The following is a 7,608-nucleotide window of genomic DNA, read 5'->3' as shown; positions in this document are numbered from 1 at the left end:
TATATATATATATATATATATATATATATATACATATATATATGTATATAAATATTAGATACATATATATATATATATATATATATATATATATATGCTGCTCTAACTCTTAGAGTGCGCTTCTCTCTCTCTCTTTCTCTCTCGCTGTATATATATATATATATATATATATGCTTGAGCCACTGAACTGCTGTCATTTACCACCGACTGGTAGGATTTTATCGAACAAACGCAAAGATGCACAATGCAATTACATGGGTGTCCGCACCCGCACAAATACGCGCGCGCACCCACACATACATGCCCATACACACACACACACACACACACATTGCGTTTTTAATGTCCGTCTACCGATCGCTCACAAGACTTGTGTCTACACAGGACAATAGCAGAAGACGTTTGTCGAAGGTACCACGAAGTGGGACTGAACTCAGAAACATACATATATGCGTGTGTGTTTGTGTGTGTGTATATATATATATATATACAGAGGTAGAGAGAGAGAGAGAGAGGCATGTATCTACATTATGTTTGTATATGTGTATGACTATGTGCATACATACATACATACATACAAAAACATATATATTCATGTCGATTGACTGGAATTTTCCTTTAGATCGTCTTTTGACTAAGACAGATGAGTTATGGATAAAATAAGCTTTTGTAGCTATTTTCTTTATTTGAACCTACTTAATAAATGTCGTTGACCGTCTTCTTAAGAATTCATTTCTCATTTTTCATTCAAAAATTTTAAAGGATATAGTAGAATGTTACGTTTGAGAAAAATTAAGGTCATGCCTTCTGGAACCAGCACCGCGCAATGCATAATCTATAATACACTGATTTCATGAGTGTTAAAATAACCTGAATAAATAGTTGTTATTGTGTTAAACTGTCGTATGTCCAAATTTAGCCAAATGTGTTTTTTGTTTTCAATATTTAATTTTGCTTGCAATAACCGGTTCTTTTGGTCAAACTATCGTATCTCCAGCAGCTTCACATGCCAAGATATGAAATTTGTCAAAGTGTAGTACAAGGGTTTAGCATTTTTCAAAAGTGTAGTAAGTCCTACATACGACAGTTTTGCAAAAATATTTCTGACTGAAAAAATCATACATGCATGAAGTTACGATTTTATGCACTCAACAAAGTATTATTGTTTAAGCTGAAACTGTTGCTAATGTAAAGAGAAATGGAATGGTGAAGCTAGTTTTGGACTTTTGCATAATACCAACGATACGTATTATACAAGAACAGTTTTTGAGGAAATTTTCTATGAGCCTTACATAGAGGAAAAATAATCGTGATGAACTAATCCTTTAGAGATACAGCGTTAACAAGGCACATATTGATGTTTTATTATATAGTTCTATTTCTCCCGTGATAGTGGACATTACATTTTGTGAAATACGAGTGGTGATACAATAAATGCACTTAAGAAAGGGTTCATCAACATATTCCAAATGTTATATTTAAAGATCACAGTAGTTAAAAATATATAAATAATCAATTTTAGATATAACTCCCAGATTTAAGTAGTAGCAAAAGCTCGTCTTATAAAAAAAACCAAGCGACAAATTGCAACGTGTTAATTATAGTTTATAGTTATATTCCAGTACTCCTTAAAACTTTAATAATTTTAGAATACATGTATCCAATCAAATGACGAGGAACCCTTTTTTTCATGATGCTCATTATCACAATGTCGCATTAAAAACAGTAGTTTAAAAAAAGACAAAGAGATATAATATGGTATAATCCAGTGTATAGTTTAAGTACTTATTTCAATGTTCCTACGATTTTTCTTTTTCTGAACCTTAAGAAATATTCCTCAGTAGAACTTAGATATCACGAAATCCTTAATAAAAGGAAACAACAGCTGCTCTATAAGCATCGATAACCATTATAAATAGAAGAAATCCCTCGTCCATACAATTTCAGTAACACTGATATCTGTATCTTTAAATCCTTAATTCATATAGTTATTACTGAAAATCACTTTAAAAAGATTATTGCAGTTTTCTTTTACATTCATATTCTCAAATTTAGTATCAAATACTGTTCCTGTGGAGAACCAAATAAGAAATTGCTATATTTTCATATAGCTTGTAATCGTCTCCCAACAATCTCTAAAACACTATTTTAGATCCCGTTTCACAAATAGTATGGCTGTGATGCTTACGAGCTTACGATTTTCTCTGACCTTGATAAGTTTTTATAAAAATCTCTGAAAATTACAGACCACCCTTTCTGACTTTTGATAAATGCATGAAACAAATAATCATTTAGGGGAAAATTATTAGCTGAGACATAGCACGGCCTCCTTTTGAGAAGTAGATTACCCTACAACATAACGATTAGGCATTGAAACAGGTGCATATCCATTGTGATATAGACTACGGTATATTTGACTTTCGAATGGATTCGATGAAGTTTATATTGAAATAAGACGTTTCAAATTACTTGATATCTGTATTGTTGGAAAACTTAGGAAAGTGGCTGCATTATTTTTGGAGAGGAAGAAGAGCAGTCGCAACGAACAGTGCTCTTTCAAACGAGTTATTAAATCCAAGGGGCGTCCCTCAAGGAAGTGTCTTGGGATCATCACTGTTTGTAATATCTCCCCCAGATATAATTTCACTTACAAGCGCAAAAAAACTTGGCTATGATGACAGTACAGAAGTATCAAAGGTAATCAAGAAACCTCATTGCTGTCATAACTCTACATCAAGATCTAAATGCAGTTTACAAGTGAATAACAGAAAACAAAGTGTAATCTGATGCTGGAAAATTTGAAACACTCCGCAATAAGCTATTGCTGTCAAAATTCACTGGAGTAGATAAGATTGCAGTCTCAGAGTAACAACCAATGCTTGACCTGCGGATCAAAAACGTCATTGTGTAGCGTTTCATATGCATATTATTGAGATGTAATTACTGAGACGACAACTCAGAACAGACAATTGTTGTAAGGTTTGGATTCCGGGATAATTTACAACTGGAAAAGAGAAATAATGCTGGTCGCGTAAAGGGAATCTATCCACAGTCGTTTATTTAGACTATTGCTCTCAGTTGTGGTCGTCAAATAGTGTTAAACTGTTTGCAGAACTCGAAGCAATCCAACGCTACTTACTGCTCCATTAATGTTATCACAATGCAACATGAACAACCGGAAGTGACTGAAACGCATCAGGACATTACTTCCTGTAGTGAAGACGGATAAAGTTGTGTAGGAGTATTTATGTGTGCGCACGCTCGTGTGTGTTTCTGTGCGCCTGTGCGTTCTCTCTTTCTTATCTATTTCCACCTAAACTCTTTAGTACTTGATAGTCGATATTACATGGATGAGCATATATGAGCGAAAGAGTGCGTGTTATTTGTTTGTGAGTGTTTGGGAGTAAGTTGGTGGTACTTCTAAACATAAGGCAGCAAGGGAGATAACATCACACCATATAGCATTTACAGTAAGTTGGCAAGCGAGATAACTCCCAGGAAAGTGGTATACAGAATCATGATTACAGAAAGATTATATGCTTATATATGCTTATATATATATATATATATATATATATATATATATATGTCTGTGTGTGTGTGCGTGCGTACGAGTATGTTTACTTATATATATATATATATATATATATATATATATATATAAGAGAGAGAGAGAGAGAGAGAGGGCACTATTACACATAGATGCCGCACGCTAGGAGGGACTTTTAAAGTCCCTCCTAGCGTGCGGCATCTATGTGTAAAAATGCCCTCTATATAATATAAATAAATATTTTCAAGTTGAAAAAAATTATGGATTTTTTCTCTTACGAGGTTTTTTCACGCTAACTACTTGATAATTTCTTATGAAGATTTTATCCTATTTAAAAAAAAAAAATATATATATATATATATATACTCACATACAAACAGACAGATAGATAGATATATTGATTGATATATAGATTGTAATAATCAAAAAGAAAAATCGTTAAGTAAATTTGTGAATTCTATTAATTTTTTTCGTGTTAATTACTTAATTTCAAATTGAAATTTCTAATCCTACCTCATAGTATGATGAAATGGTTATTTCCCTGCCATGACCATATGTAATGAAAAAAAAAAAGAAAAAAAGAAAAGAAACCAAGTGTAACTGTTGACTATGGTCAAGACTCGTGTTGATGAATATATGTTTGTTCAGCTACATACGCAAAGGATTACCCCACCCAAAAAGTATTTGAAATGATTGTCGTCACCTCAGAGAGTATATTGAAAAACGGCTTGTGGGTTTGTTTGTAGCTGAAACCGAAATTATTGGTTATTATAAGACATTTTCACAAGGTAGAACTACCCAAGGCAACATCTCTTATTCCATATATATACAAATAACGTCTCTTCTTAATTATCGATTCCTAAACTGCTAACGTTGTATGAAGGAAAGAAAAATACTTATTCCATGGATTTCTTGCAGATTGTGATTATTTTCACCTTTAACGAAAATGTCTCACTTTCTAAAACAATCCTTATTTAATATGTCACAGTTTATATCATTCCCATGATTTTTAAAAAAAGAGGGAAATAGTGCTATACATTATAATCACCGACTAGAAATTTTAAGGACATTGTAATAAATAAATAAATAAATATACAATTGAATAAAGAAATTGCAAATTCGCAGCATCTATTTCCGCGTAATTATTTAATTTCGAATTAAAATTTCTAATGCGGACTCATATTATGAAGAAATGATTATATTCCTTGTATTAGCTTCCTTGTATCTTCCTTGTATTAGCCATTAATAGAGAAACCAAGTGCATATGTTTCTTCCTAGATGTACGTTTTATGTGCACATACTCATAATACATAAAAATTAACATCCAAGCAGCTGAAGTCGTTGCTTGAAGGTTTTGATTGTGATTTGATCTCGCAAACTGAAGGCGGCTGTTTGAAGGAGAGACCCTCACGTTCACAAATTATTGTACTTTTATGAACTTACTATGAATTTGCCTCTATGCACCCTGTGTACGAGAGTGTTCTTTATTTTAGAATAAAAGGCTCATGGTTGCTATGTATGTATATATAATATATATGTGTGTATAGGTGTGTGTCTGTGTCTGTCTGTTTGAACGTGAGTGTGCGTAGTTGTATGTAAGTCTGTATAAATGCCGTATCGAAGGCCAGATATAGACATAGAATGTCAGAAGTGAAAAAAGAGCGCTCTATATAGTCAACAGAGTTAAATGTTAATGTTAATATCTTCTACCGGTTCAGTGAGAGATACCTTATGTTTCGAAAATTCAAATGTGTAGAAAAATATTTAATCCATACGTTACTCACCAGCCAGTGTTAACTTGAGTTCACTTAATTACAAAGAGATATTTCATAAAGTAGCCCCTTATTACAACAAAACACTTAGAAATAGCGGATATAAAGATAAAATTAAGTATATACCCTACACTTAACTACGAAACAAAAATAGAAGTAGGACAATTATCTGGTTCACACCCCCTTTCACCCTAAATGTGAAAGTAACGTCTTCAACCTAATAAATAAGAATTTTCCGCTTCAGCATAAGTATATGATATTCAGTAGGCATTCGGATAAAACCAGTTATTTCTGCACTGCTTTCATAAGATCGGAAGTCCCCCAGAAAGTCAAATTCGAAGAGAAGCCTGGGATGTTCCTGCAGAATGAAGGATAACTATGTGGTACAGTGAGACTGTAATGTGAAGTCTAAGGTATATGAAACCACCATTGCACCAGCTGAAACAGGCCAAAAAGAGAGGAGCAGAGAAAACATATGTGGGAATGGTACAAGACCGCTTTAAGAAGCGGCACTATTCACATATTGCAACCTTTAAACATCCGGAAAAGAGGACTACGACGGCTCCTGTGAAGCAAGATAGGAACTAAAAGATAAATACCACATAACATCAAATGCAAAGTTCTGGACAAGTCCAGGCTATGTATCAGAGGAAGATAGATGTGCTCTTTGCATGATTAAGAAGTTCCGGACATAACAAGGACTAAAATCCAGCAATATATACCTGATCAATAAGAGAAAGGTCTTCAGAGAATGCTTGAACATCACGCCTTTCCTCCTATTTACAGGAAAAAACATCGGAATAACTACACAAATTTAATACCCAAGAAATACATACCCATATTAACCAAAGTAAATTAATTCTACACACAAACACGCACATACATAAACATACACACTAACACAACACAACACAATATACAAATTACCCTACACCTAGAACTTTCTGCAAAAAACATGTAAAAATGACGACAGACTGACATACATACACAGGATACGCACTTACTGCACAAGCACACGCACGCACACACACACACGCACACACACACACACACACACACACACACACACACACACACACACACACACACACCATAAACAAAAAAAAGTAAGAGATGACTTGCCAACCTATCAGTCAGACAACATCTACAAAGCATCAATATTTAAATAAGAATTTTTTTTTACTTAAATATATAAAAAAGAGTTACGTTCTCTGATCAGTTCGATCGTTTTGAATCACGATATCACAAGTTAACTCAAGTTTCTTATGGGTCTCTCATCAACCATCTTAATTGGGGCTGATGAGAGACCCATAAGAAACCTAGGCATTAAATAAGTATCTCCAAATATGTATTTCGAAATTATCTCTCTCCTTGTTTTTCTTTTTTCTTTTTCCTCTTTTCTTTATTCCTCTCTTCCTGTTTGCGATTTGACATTACAAATACATGCCCTACTTTTAGGTCACTTTAAATAAAACCCTTGATTCAATAGTACTTACTGTTTACAAACTCTCTACTTAGAATGATCAATTTTAAATACTATTGGAATTTACTCACAGGGTATTGGAATCTTATGTGTGTACCATTCTGCCTAAATAATGGATCTACAAATACAATATCCTTACAGATCTCACATCTATTTTCATTCTTCCACTTCACTCTCTATTTCGTATCTTATCTAAATTAACTATTGCTTAACCATCTTCTCACACCGTCTCCGATGAAGGGATATATAAAATATCCCGGAAACAGCTGTAAGACCTTCTATTTATAAATGTTCTAAAATCTTCACAGCCTTGGTTTTTTTGATCTCATATATACTCATGCTGATATATGACCTACGTTGAACTCCTTATTCGCATAATAACCGAACCTGGAGCTTAGCTATGGTCTATCCATAGTACTTATTCGGCATTACCTGACACCTTTTGGGTCTTACTGACACCATTACCTCTCATAACCTTTCTTTCTCTCACTCTTTCTCCCCCTCTCTCTCTCTCTCTCTCTCTCTCTCTCTCTCTCTATATATATATATATTATATATATATATATATATATATATTTTATATATATAAAAAAAGGTGAGGATCCCATATGGGTTTGGATACCAGTTTTTGTGTTCAGTAATGATTTGTACGTCCTGCTGAAGAATTCTTTATATTTCCAGAAATTATCGTTGACCGACCATAACTTAAAGAAGGGGAATATTGTGAATTTTCCCTTTCTGCATGATGCAAAGTGTCCACTGCAAATGGTGTTTCTAACAGAGGGGTCTTTAGTTTGTTGTTT

Source organism: Octopus sinensis, linkage group LG8 (assembly GCF_006345805.1).
Source record: "Octopus sinensis linkage group LG8, ASM634580v1, whole genome shotgun sequence".
Classification (NCBI taxonomy): Eukaryota; Metazoa; Mollusca; class Cephalopoda; order Octopoda; family Octopodidae; genus Octopus; species Octopus sinensis.
This window is presented reverse-complemented; position numbering follows the sequence as displayed.